The sequence below is a fragment of the Bos indicus x Bos taurus genome, chromosome 9, assembly GCF_003369695.1.
Source record: "Bos indicus x Bos taurus breed Angus x Brahman F1 hybrid chromosome 9, Bos_hybrid_MaternalHap_v2.0, whole genome shotgun sequence".
Lineage (NCBI taxonomy): Eukaryota > Metazoa > Chordata > Mammalia > Artiodactyla > Bovidae > Bos > Bos indicus x Bos taurus.
The window spans coordinates 80,003,352-80,017,442 of NC_040084.1; the positions used below are offsets into that span (position 1 = coordinate 80,003,352).

Genomic DNA, 14,091 nt, shown 5'->3' on the forward strand with positions numbered 1-14,091 from the left:
ATGCTGGCCTTATTCTATTTCATCCCCAGGATATATTTAACCAGTACTGAAAATGTGCTGGGCTGTGACAGTGTGATGGTGCCCACTCCATGAACATTTCAGGGTCACATCACTAACTGGAACACAATGATATCTTTTTGCACATAAATTACCTATGAGTCTTTAGATTAAATCCACCACCACCCTCCCTACCCAAATTCCACATCATTATTGAATTCCCATTTCATACACTTAACCTGAAATTTCCATTCAGTCAGTATCACTCACATTACCCACAGCTTCAAAAGACTAGAATCATTTTTACTGTAACTACTTTTTTTTTTTCAATACTAGGCCAAGGATAAATGTGGTTGCATTGATTTCTCACAAATGAACCTCAAACCCCTGATTTAAAAGAAGAACAACACGGTTCACAATCATTTTCAATCTGAAGTAAGTGTAATTGGCTTTAAAGAGACATTGCCAACTCATTTGCAAAAACTTTTGAGCTGCTTCTTGTTTGCAGTATCCTAGAAGAAGCTTGACCATGAAATAACCTCTCCTTCTTCACTGGTTTCATCTATTTCTCCCTCCTGCTAGTTTCTCTAGGAAAGTGAAAGCCATTGTTTTCCCCATGGGCTTTCCTTCTGAGACCCCTGTCAGGATGGGCCAGGATTCAAGTGGTCCAGTCAGAACTCTTGATTCAGACAGTGATGGTCACTGGTAGGTTCTGAGGGTGTTACTCACAGCGAATCTCTGTTCCCAAGAGCCTTTAGTTTAGAGAATGTGTCAAATATTGGTCAAATATAACCAGCATTGATCCACAAGAAGATTACTTTGCCTTAATCTTATCCACAGTCCTTGTCCGCACTGCGCACTTTCTATTTGCCTCTCAGATCCACTTCCCAAACCTGCCCTGGGAGCCCTGGGAGACTGAGCTCCTCGCATGCATGACAGGCTCTCTAGTCACCTGGCTTCTGCTTGGCTTCTGCCATGGGAGGCACTGGAAAGAGATCAGAATGAGGAAGGAGAGGACCATCAGGGCGAGTGCATTTTCCTGGCTGCATCATGGCTGGGTCATCACTAGGGTTGTTTGAGTTTTTTCTTTTCTTTCCTGTTTTTTGTTTATTGAAGGCTGCAGCTTCTGTCTGCCAAATCTCATTTACAACTACTGCTGCTAACTAAGCACCACACTATCTTTGAAAAAAAGTAAGTGTCAGTTGCTCAGTTGTATCCAGCTCTGTGACCCAATGGACTGTAGCCTGCCGTGTTCCTCTGTCCTTAATTTTCCAGGCAAGAATACTGGAGTGAGTAGCCATTCTCTTCTCTGGGGGATCTTCCTGACCCAGGGACTGGGTGTCCTGCATTGTAGGCAGATGCTTTATCTTCTGAGCCACCAGAGAAGCCCCCTGGTAGGGGCCTTCCCACCACTATCTTTAGGTTTTGTTAACTTGTCCCTCTCTTTGTCTCTCAGAACTAGAGGTAATATTATCATGCCAAAGGGCTTGTTAACGTTTTGTTTTTCCTTAGTCCCAATGCCTTTATAAAACTCACTTTAATAGCTTCTTTGAATGAGCTCTGATTTTGACAAGAACAAAAACTGATACGTTACCACAATCAAAAGCACGTTCCTTCACCTCTCCCTTCCCAGAATATAGAAATGAAGACTACACTGCTCACTGAAAACTGTGCTCATGAGTCCCTTACAGAACCTCATAGGAACCCAGGCATGTGTAAGGTAAGAAAAAGGTGAGGCTGACTGACTCTGTGGTATTTCACTTAACGTACCCACGGACCCCCAGGCTAGCTGCTACACTTCCTTTTAACACTATTGTCAAATTTTCTTTTAGCCTTGCCCACCGGAAATAAAGTTTATTTGTCTGTCTGTGGTAAGCATTGTTCTAAGGAAATGAAAAGATCACTTGTTAATTTTTAAGAGGTACATACATTGCATTTGAAGTTACCAGTTTGAACAAGTATAGCTGCTCTGAGTGGTATAAACAGATACATGGAGGGAAGATTAAACCCCTTAAGTTTCTGCTATGAAAGAGGATTGAGCCAAGACAGACCAGTTTAGGCGCAGGTTGCTTCAATGTGATCTAGAGAATGGAAGCAAAGTGGAAGCAAGGGACTCAAAATTGATATTGATATTTCAGAATCAGATCATCTGGGTTTAGGTCCCACCCTTAATAGCTGTGCTATTTTGAGCAAATTCATTTTAGAGAGAGGAGATTGGGAGGTAGGTTTCTATAATACAGTGCTGCTGTCCAGTATTCTGCCAGAAACTGGCTTCCCTTCATTCAAACATATAAGAGCTTAATCATTAGGTTCCCTAATCATAGCTACTAAGACATAGGTTTTGATTCTTATAATTGAAAATATTTAAATTAATCATTTAACTAAAATATTAACAAAACAAAATTTTATTTATTTTTCTAGATTCAGTTCAGTTCAGTTGCTCAGTCATGTCCAACTCTTTGCGACCCCATGGACTGCAGCACGTCAGACTTCCCTGTCCATCAACAATGCCCGCAGCTGACTCAAACTCATGTCCATCAAGTCGGTGATGCCATCCAACCATCTCATTCTCTGTTGTCCCCTTCTCCTCCTGCCTTCAATCTTTCCCAACATCAGAATCTTTTCCAATGAGTCAGTTCTTCACATCAGGTGGCCAAAGGATTGGAATTTCAGCTTTAACATCAGTCCTTCCAATGAACATTCAGGACTGATTTCCTTTAGGATGGACTGGTTGGACCTCCTTGCAGTCCAAGGGACTCTCAAGAGTCTTCTCCAACACCATAGTTCAAAAGCATCAATTCTTCGGCACTCAACTTTCTTCACAGTCCAACTCTCACATCCATACATGACCACTGGAAAAACCATACCTTGACTAGACAGACCTTTGTTGGCAAAGTAATGTCTCTGCTTCTGAATATGCTATCTAGGTTGGTCATAACTTTCCTTCCAAGGAGTAAGCGTCTTTTAATTTCATGGCTGCAGTCACCATCTGCAGTGATTTTGGAGCCCAGAAAAATAAAGTTTGTCACTGTTTCTATTGTTTCTCTATCTATTTGCCATGAAGTGATGGGACCAAATGCCATGATCTTATTTTTTTGAATGTTGAGTTTTAAGCCAACTTTTTCACTCTCCTCTTTCACTTTCATCAAGAGGCTCTTCAGTTCCTCTTCACTTTTTGCCATAAGGGTGGTGTCATCAGCGTATCTGAGATTATTGATATTTCTTCCGGCAATAGATTAAATTTTCTAATCAGCTAAATTCTAAGTCCCTGAACTATTTCTTAAATGGACAGAGGTCACCTCTAAATTGCAAGTCCTAAACCCACTTGACCATAATGTCAAACATAAATTCATAAATTCAGCATGTCTTATTTTAAACATATCTGTGTATAGCAGAAACTAACACAACACTGTAAAGTAATTATAGTTCAATAATAAAAACAGTAAATAAATTAAAAACAAACATATCTAAACCTCAATCTCCGCATTTGATATTTAATCTGTCATTTCCTCTTCACCAGATCAAATGTTTTCTAGTCTTCAGATTTCTGGTGTTTGTGCTTCTTACACAAGTACCTTGACAGGGACTTACACAAATACGTTAAATCCTTCTTGCTACTCCTTTCCCTCACTGTTTTGAAAATACAGATCCCCAAACTTTTTACCTTTAATTTCTTCAGCACTTCCTCATCTCACTCTGGCAAAATTCCGAATGTTCCAATATTCTTTGTAATAACCTATCTCAGGTCTTTTGTTTCTTCCGTTAATGAAAGTAAAGTCTGGGGACCCTTGGGGGACTCTGGTGAACTGTCGCTGCCTACTGGCCCTCTCCTAGGTATAACTTACAAAGCTCACAGAAGCTTTCAGGACATGAAGTCCCTGCTTTGATTCTGGTTCAGTACCCACTGAATCAAGATTTGTAGATTGCATAGCAGAGAACTAGTGCTGACTCACAGAGACAGCACTGGAAAAGCTGATTTTACTTGTATTTATTACTGACAAATAAGCAAAGTAGATCTACTGCGTTTAGCCAGTTGGTTTAATTCAGGTACATTTCATCATAAAAAATAAATGAATAAACATAAATAGATGTGTGACTGGCCCGTTGAAAAATATCTCTTGACATTTATTTCTCAAGTAAATAGAGTGTTTGCCACTTACTACATAAGAAAAACGTAGTGTGGACAGAGAAATGCTTCCACTTGCAGGAAAAGCATGTCACAAATCAAGAACGGTCATTCTATGGGCACAAGCTCACCTCCTGAGCACTTGTGACTTTGGCTTGGGTTTTCCGATATTGCTGCTAATTTAATGCAAATGAGACCAAATCCATTATCCACAATAAGCTAAATGGTAACTTCCATCTGCTTTTACTGTAATTTCTTCTGCCTCTGGGATACTTAAAAAAAAAATGGTGGAGGTTGAAGTGAAGCAATATTCACTTGTACTGATAGACACTGAAGGCTTCTTACCCTCGTTTTTTCCCAACTGATTCCAATCATATCTATACACTGTTTAATATCAATAAAGAGGACTTACAGAAAAAGAAAAATATTCTTTAATCTTTTACTAAAGAAAGGAAAAAAAAAAAAAAACCCTGGACAAGAACCTCATTGTCTTGTAAATCTGTAAATAAAATTACCTCCCAACTGTTTCCAAATACCTGAATTCATACTCTTTAGACTCAGTTTTCATAACATTTTCAACAGTGCCTGAGCATCAGAATCCAGTTCCTGGTGTCTGGTTGTTGAAGCCCTCCATGATCAGGACTCACCCCAGTGTCGCAAAAGAGTCGGACGCAACTTACTGACTAAACAACTGCTTACTCAAACTTATTTTCCATCACTTCCTGCCATTCATTTGTCAGCCAATGTTTTAAACGCCCTCTCCTCACCCCTCTAAAACCATATCCCTGTGTCTTTGCCTGCATTTGATTGTTCTTCATCCCTACATGCCCTTCCTTTCTTCCTTCTCCTAATTCAATCCCTTTGGTCCTCAAAGACCAGGCTTCATTGCCTATTCACACCTGCAGCATTCATTCTTCCCATACTTGCTTGTACTCCTTGGTTTCTTATTGACAGCCTCATGTGATTTAACACTTAGCTTAGCACCCTTATATTGTTCCGGGATTAATGTACATGTGCTAGCCTTGTCTCCTCAAGTAGACTATAATTAGGGACTGTGAGGAAGGTTATTTACTTACGTATATATGTATGAGATTAAATTTGTTTTAACATATGTTTTGCATGAAAATAACTCTGGCCTTTTCAAAAGATGCTAAGTGATTAAATCATTCACCTACTGTCAAACCTGAAGATCCATTAAGACTGAAGTCATCGGGACGCTGGTCAGCACAGACAAAAGGTACTTCGACATGATCTCAGAATTTTGGAGCAGGGAGCGTGATCACATTTAAGAGCAAGAAACCGCAGAGCAAAAGAGGCTGCTCTAGGAAGAGAAATCTTCACTTTAGATGGCAGTTTGATCTAGGAATTTTTTTTTCAAGTTCTTTCAGAAAGAGACAATTGACTGTTTGAACCCCAAGAAATAAGCAAAACAAAAGGATGGAAGGTGTTTGAACTCTAAGCATATTAATTTTTAATTTTCACTGGGATTTTCACAGAAGGTATATATTTTTTAAAGATGATGTAACAGTAGGGGCAGAGATAACATTAAGTCAAAGTTAGAACATACTTTACAAGCAGACAACATGTAACAGGCCCAGTTTGAATTGTATGAGTGTGTTGGAATGAGGGATCTGGGGATGAAAACCCAGCACTGGAAAAAGAGAGGAGATGAAGGCAGGGAGGCAGAGAGGGTCCCAGAGAGGATAATGATAGGTGAGAGGCAGACAGATAGGCTGGGAAGCAGCTTGAAGAAGGTTTGACAGCAAAGTCTGATGCTGGGAAAGATTGAAGGCAAGAGGAGAAGAGGAGGACAGAGGATGAGATGGTTGGATAGCATCACCCACTCAGTGGACATGAGTTTGAGCAAACTCCAGGAAATAGTGGATGACAGAGAAGCCTGGCATGCTGCAGTTCACGGGGTCATAAATAGTGAGGCACAACTTAACAACTGAACAATAACAACAACCAGGTACCTACTGAAAGGAGTGGCATGAAGAAACAAGACAGAATCTCAAGAATTTGGAAGGAGGAAGCAGGTGGCGAGTTCCAGGGAAATTTGGTTATAACAATCAAGGCAAGTGTCTGCTTACTCTTTTTTGAAACATGAAGTGGAGTTTAGTGCAGTAATTGGAGAAATGATGGCCAATCATGGGATTAGAGTGCTTATGTTCAGACCAGGAGGAGCTGAAAAGATGCAGAGACAATTAGTCTGACCACTTATTCTGATTTGCCTTTAAGTATCATATATCAAATATATGAAATTAAAAGACGTTTGTTCCTTGGAAGAAAAGCTATGACCAACCTAGACAGCATATTAAAAAGCAGAGACATTACTTTGCCAACAAAGATCCATCTAGTCTAAGTTATGGTTTTTCCAGTGGTCATGTATGGATGTAAGAATTGGACTATAAAGAAAGCTGAGCACCAAAGAATTGATGCTTTGGTGTTGGAGAAGACACTTGAGAGTCCCTTGGACTGCAAGGAGATCCAACCAGTTTATCCTAAAGGAAATCACTCCTAAATATTCATTGGAAGGACTGATGCTGAAGTTGAAATTCCAATCCTTTGGCCACCTCATTTGAAGAACTGACTCATTGGAAAACACCCTGATGCTGGGAAAGATTGAAGGCGGGAGGAGAAGGGGATGACAGAGGATGAAATGGTTGGATGGCATCACCGACTAGATGGACATGACTTTGAGTAAACTCCGGGAGTTGGTGATGGACAGGGAGGCCTGGCATTCTGCAGTCCATGGGGTCACATAGAGTCGGACATGATGGAGTGACTGAACTGATGATTATGATGATCATAATGCTTGTTGCATTTAAGGTAAACTAAATAAATTATTTTACATTCATTTTAAGACTATTTTTTTTTCTTACTATATGTCACCTTCACTTGGTATTTCCTGGAGGTTCTTACTTATTTGGTGTCAAAGCACCTTTCTTCCCCTTTGTGCTCTATTCTCCCTTTTAGAAGATAGCATCATTTACCCTGGAGGTGGTAGACGGGGAAAGGACAACGTACAGAAGAAAACCTTGGATGCCCTGACAGGATTGGGTTCAGCTGTTCATGTTCTGGCACACTTATAGGGGCTTTAAAAAATGCTGTTTCTTTTTTTTTAATAAAAAGATAAACTTAATTTTTTAAATAGATTTTTTAAAATTAAAACCATCCAGTTAAAAACCATTCAGTTTTATTAATATGGATTCATTTCACATATAGTCGAAATAAAACCTTTTACAATTCATTGTGTGTTCCTTGATTAAAATATGGATTACAGGCTTTCAGAAATACTTTTTGTTTATATGACATAATGACAATCGTGATTTCTATGATTTACAAAATGGAGGCTAATCGTTTAGTAAATGTGTGTGTGTTTATGTGTTCAGTCACTTCAGCTGTATCCGACTCTTTGCGACCCTATGTACTATAGCCCACCAGGCTCCTCTGTCCATAGGATTCTCCAGGCAAGAAGTGGGTTGCCATGCCCTCCTCCAGGGGATCTTCCCAACCCAGGGATAGAACTCATGTCTGCCTGTGTCTCCTGCATTGCAGATTCTTTATCCACTGAGCCACTTGGGATGTGCATTAATTACAAGACTTTCTAAAATTATTTTCTAGTATTTTTCTTGGGTATCTCAGAAGATGTCTTTTTTTTTTTTTTTTCAGCCATGTCAAGTAATGTTTATGACTTTTCTCATGGATATTATAAAGATACATCAAGATTTTAGGGTATTGTTAGTTTTATCCTTAAAAATCAACTATTAAATGATAATTTTGAACAAACTTTGTCTTGCTGCTAAGTCGCTTCAGTCGTGTCCGACTCTGCAGGACCCCATAGACGGCAGCCCACCAGGCTCCCCGTCCCTGGGATTCTCCAGGCAAGAACACTGGAGTGGGTTGCCATTTCCTTCTCCAATGCATGAAAGTGAAAAGGGAAAGTGAAGTCGCTCAGTTGTGTCTGACTCTTAGCGACCCCACGGACTGTAGCCTACCAGGCTCCTCTGTCCATGGGATTTTCCAGGCAAGAGTACTGGAGTGGGTTGCCATTGCCTTCTCCAAAACCTTGTCCTACTTTAAGGCAAAAAAAGCTGTTTCTGAAGGCAGCCCCTCTCTGCTACCAGGCTGAGCACATGGTAGATGTTCAGAAAACACTCAGAGGGGTGGGCTAGCTCCACACAAACCTGAAAAGATGTCTCATTTGCAAAGTTTACTTGCAGGAGCCCTGTTCACTGAATAAAAGATTTTTGCCTCAGTTGCATGAATTTAAATGTTATATTTTCTTTCAGAGGGTACACATTTTACTTCACATTAGCATGCATTTCATTTCAGTTTAAATTCTGTGCTGCTGACCCTGGGATTTCATAGCCCTGTAATACTGTTGCAAACCAAGGGTCTTCTAGGAATAAGGGCCAGTCTGAAGCTTCAAATAACATAAAACCTCTGGTATCTCCATCTGTGGCTAGCTACTTGGGGACACTTCATAGCCTTTCATGAATTCATCTCCCCACCGGCAGACAAAATGAATCTGCTGGTGCAGCTCTGAGCATAGAATATGTTCCATCCCTGAAAACACATGTTTAAATATTTAATAAAAGCATAAATTTGAAACACTTCTAACAGCTGTAGAGAGCACCACAGAACAGAAGGCAAAAGCAATCTTCATTTGAGGAGATTAAGAGAGTTGAAGCAATGCCTGTGGTATTATACAATGCTGTGGTAAACAAACACTCCAGGCAAAAAAGAAAGGAAAAACAAAAATACATGGAATGCCCGCCAATCCACGTGAGGAAGAGAACACAGTACAGAATATTCTGGAGGTCCATGTCTGAAGTAAAATCCAAGCTATGACAGCGTCAAACACTCTCTATAGTCTCGCTTGTAAATCAGCCTGGGCCCCGGGGAAGGCAGATGGCTTAGTGTGCAATACTTACGTAACCACAACCCAAGCTGAGTTCAACCTGCCAGGAGCCGAGGAACAAGGATGCCTCTGAGAAAAGATAAATTGTGCTCTCCTTAAACCCACTGGAACTGCTCTTCCTGGCAAGCCAGGATACAGCAGGGGGCATCAGAATCTTCCAGCACACAGGCAACCAGCTGTACAAGCTTGGCAGCATAGCCAGTCACCACAGCCAGGGGGCTGTGTGTCATTAACTTGAGCCTCCAAACCCCAGGGTGGCGCTCAGGTTCCCCAGGCTGTTCACGGGTGTGGCAGGATCTGCCTTCTGAAGGTTTAGAGAAGTGGGCATTTCAGTGCCTTGGGGTAGGGAATATTAGTCAGCCATCCTGAGCACAGACAGTAGCAGCCTTGCACGTTCCCAGTTTATAAATAAATGATCCAGGAGTGACACAGAGGGTCATTCCCACCCAGGCTAAAGGCAGCCCTGGCATTTCTGACTCCAAGAAATTTGGAATGAAATAACAGACTGTTGAGAGAACCGTGGATCCTCTAAGCCAGGCAAAATTGGGGAAAATCAAGAACTGTTTAGAGAGTTAACCTCAATTGCCACTCAGCAGAGCAAGCATCTCCCAGATAAGTCATTCACTTCGCTGGGATTCATTTGGATCAGCTCGTTTCATGCGAATGTAAGCTTGAGATCTCACCCAATGAGAAAATCTGTGTTGTGATTGGAGTTAAAGGGGTTATTTTTAAAAGTACAGCATTTTAGAAAATAGGACAGATCTAGGAGGAGGCAAAATAATGTTCTACAATAAATGAAAGGCCTTAAATATTCTTTGTTCCAAAACACTGCCAAGGGCCAACCCAGAACAGAAGAGAAAGTCTTTCCTTTCATTTCTGTACTATGAGACTGCTGCTCCTCCTGGCCAGATTTCCATCTTGTTACATGAGTCTGGTGTTTTGGTGACTTTCTCCATTACACTGAATTTTAATAGCCCACCACACATTAAAACGTTTCTCCAAGAAACCCTTTCCAAATTTCTCACAATTGACTTAATAAAATGAACTTTGGGAAAGCCCCAATGTTCATAAATTGAGGGCAACCTGTCTATAACATACCAGCATATCATCTGGTGGCTCAGCTGGTAAAGAATCCACCTGTAATGCAGGAGACCTGGGTTCAATCCCTGGGTTGGGAAGATCCCCTGGAGAAGGGAAAGGCCACCCACTCCAGTATTCTGGCCTGGAGAATTCCATGGACTGTATAGTCGCAAAGAGCTGGACACTACTGAGTGACCTTCATTCACCCACTCACTTATCATCTGTAGTGAATAAAATTCATAGAATAGGGGATAAATCCCAAATTTCCTATTTCCCATCCTCTATCATTTGACAGCTTATTGAGTACTTATAAGAGGCTGTGGATTCAGAGATGCAGGACACAGGGCCCCAGCTCTTAAGGATTTTGTACTCTTAAGAAGCAGTTACCATTTGGTATATGCTGGGATGTTATACAAGAGGAAACAAGATGCTTTCCTGAGACAGGGTCTCACACACAGCCAAGAAGTTTTAGGAGGAAGTGACTCCAAACATGTATCTTGAACGACAAGTACATTCAATTTCCTCTGAAGATCATCCTCACATCATATATTCTCTTAGAAGGTGTGACCTGAATCTATTATTTTGTGACTATCAGGTTTCCCAACTGGCAACTAGTGGTAAAGAACCTGCCTGCCAATAAAGGAGACATAAAAGACACAGGTTCGATCCCTTGATCAGTAAGATCCTCTGGAGGATGACATGGAAACCCAGTCCAGTATTCTTGCCTGGAGATCCCCTGAACAGAGGAGCCTGGTGGGCTACAGTTCATAGGCTCATGAAGAGTTGGACATGACTGAAGCAACTTAGCACAAAAAGCAACTATCAAGTGCTGGTATAATCTGAAAACCCCTTGGACAACACCATCTAGCTACCTCCCATGTTCCCTGGCAACACCATCTGGTCTTCCTCTCATGCTACCATTTCCAGAGGGGCATTTGATTTACTCTTTGGACTTGTCTGGGATTTGTCTCATTCTGTTCAGTTAAGTTCAGTCACTCAGTTGTGTCAGATTCTTTGCGACACCATGAATCGCAGCACGCCAGGCCTCCCTGTCCATCACAAACTCCCGGAGTTCACTCAGACTCACCTCCATCGAGTCAGTGATGCCATCAAGCCATCTCATCCTCTGTCGTCCCCTTCTCCTCCTGCCCCCAATCCCTCCCAGCATCAGAGTCTTTTCCAATGAGTCAACTCTTCGAGTGAGGTGGCCAAAGTGCTGGAGCTTCACCTTTAGCATCATTCCTTCCAAAGAAATCCCAGGACTGATCTCCTTCAGAATGAACTGGTTGGATCTCCTTGCAGTCCAAAGGACTCTCAAGAGTCTTCTCCAACACCACAGTTCAAAGGCATCAATTCTTCGGTGCTCAGCTTTCTCACAGTCCAACTCTCACATCCATACATGACCACTGGAAAAACCATAGCCTTGACTAGATGGATCTTTGTTGGCAAAGTAATGTCTCTGCTTTTGAATATGCTATCTAGGTTGGACATAACTTTCCTTCTAAGGAGTAAGCGTCTTTTAATTTCATGGCTGCAGTCACCATCTACAGTAATTTTGGAGCCCCCAAAATAAAGTCTGACACTGTTTCCACTGTTTCCCCATCTATTTCCCATGAAGTGATGGGACCAGATACCATGATCTTCGTTTTCTGAATGTTGAGTTGTAAGCCAACTTTTTCACTCTCCTCTTTCACTTTCATCAAGAGGCTTTTTAGTTCCTCTTCACTTTCTGCCATAAGGGTGGTGTCATCTGCATATCTGAGGTTATTGATATTTCTCCCGGCAATCTTGATTCCAGTTTGTGCTTCTTCCAGCGCAGCGTTTCTCGTGATGTACTCTGCATAGGAGTTAAATAAGCAGGGTGACAATATACAGCCTTGACGTACTCCTTTCCCTGTTTGGAACCAGTCTGTTGTTCCATGTCCAGTTCTAACTGTTGCTTCCTTTATCTCATTCAGTTCAGTTCAGTCACTCAGTCGTGTCCGATTCTTTGAGACCCCTTGAATCACAGCACGCCAGGCCTCCCTGTCCATCACCAACTCCCGGAGTTCACTCAGACTCATGTCCATCGAGTCAGTGATGCCATCCAGCCATCTCATCCTCTGTCGTCCCCTTCTCCTCCTGCCCCCAATCCCTCCCAGCATCAGAGTCTTTTCCAATAAGTCAACTCTTCGCGTGAGGTGGCCAAAGTACTGGAGTTTCAGCTTTAGCATCATTCCTTCCAAAGAAATCCCAGGGCTGATCTCCTTCAGAATGGACTGGTTGGATCTCCTTGCAGTCCAAGGGACTCTCAAGAGTCGTCTCCAACACCACAGTTCAAACGTATCAATTCTTTGGCGCTCAGCCTTCTTCACAGTCCAACTCTCACATCCATACATGACCACAGAAAAAACCATAGCCTTGACTAGACGAACCTTTGTCGGCAAAGTAATGTCTCTGCTTTTGAATATGCTATCTAGCTTGATCATAACTTTCCTTCCAAGGAGTAAGCATCTAGAATTATTACTACCAAATTCCTGAATATTCTGAAAACAGTGGGTCCGTGCTTTAGAAATATTTGGTAATAATGAAACCTTGACATCTTTTGTAACAGACTTCTCCTCTCTCTCCAGTCTTTATGAGCCTTTAGGGTCAACTGAGCTGCTAGAATTCACAGAGGAACAATCACTGGAATTTAGCAATTGTTGGATATTGAAATGCATTAATTAATTATAGCAGATATCTCAAATATTACATATGGCTTCCCAGGTGGCTCAGACGGTAAAGCGTCTGCCTGCAATGCGGGAGACCCAGGTTCGATCCCTGGGTTGGGAAGATCCCCTAGAGAAGGAAATGGCAACCCACTCCAGTACTCTTGCCTGGAAAATTCCATGTGCTGAGAGGCTCCTCAGAGCCTGGTAGGCTACAGTCCATAGGGTCGCAAAGAGTCGGACATGACTGAGTGACTTCACTTCACTTCACTTCTTCAAATATCATATAAACATAGAATTTTGTCAGTCAGTACCATGTGGTTCATTAATATCAGTAATGTAGATTAGCACCTTTCTACTGGCAGGTAGTCGGAGAAGGCAATGGCACCCCACTCCAGTATTCTTGCCTGGAAAATCCCATGGACGGAGGAGCCTGGAGGGCTGCAGTCCATGGGGTCGCTGAGGATTGGACACAACTGAGCGACTTCACTTTCACTTTTCACTTTCATGCACTGGAGAAGGAAATGGCAACCCACTGCAGTGTTCTTGCCAAGAGAATCCCAGGGACAGGGGACCCTGGTGGGCTGCCGTCTATGGGGTCGTGCAGAGTCGGACACGACTGAAGCGACTTAGCAGCAGCAGCAGCAGCAGCTGGCAGGTAGTAGTGCAATGCTGGGTCACGGATGGGCTTTCCTGATGGCTCAGCAGGTAAAGAATCCACCTGTAAGGCAGGAGACACAGGAGATGTGGGTTTGATCCCTAGGTCAGGAAGATCTCCTGGAGGAGAAAATGGCAACCCACTCCAGTATTCTTGCCATGGATGGGCTGCTGCTGACATACCACTTTCTTTGACCTTTTGGCAGCCTCATGGGACCTAGAATTGCCAGAGTTCCTGGACCAGTGGCCTGGGGCCAAGAGCATCTTTATCCACTTATCTAAATGCCATAAAACATTATCATTGTCTGATTTTGCATGATTGGAGAAAGACTAGGAAGCCTCAGTTTGTACTCTAAGCTTGCTAACTAATAAACTTGACCTCCCATTGTGCTGGATCTAGGGCACGATGCCGGCTGATGCTGGTGCCCATGCCCCACAATAACTCTCAGGAACAGTCACGTGAACATTGTGGTCATTCATTCCAACCAGGTGCAAACAGTGCTTACAAACTGTGTTTAGTGATGATGACAGTAAAAACAAACAGGTGATTGTTTTGGTGATGGTGGAAAAGTCTGGACCCCACCCACCTCACTCACTCACTCACTCATCTGAGGCCA

At 42.3% G+C, this 14,091-nt stretch overlaps 1 non-coding gene across 1 annotated transcript; it reads left to right on the forward strand.

Annotated features, from left to right (window-relative positions):
• Window positions 1-12,869: 12,869 nt before the first annotated feature.
• On the forward strand, window positions 12,870-12,941 carry TRNAC-GCA. Its single transcript has one exon. It is a non-coding gene; the product is annotated as a tRNA-Cys (tRNA).
• Window positions 12,942-14,091: the final 1,150 nt, after the last annotated feature.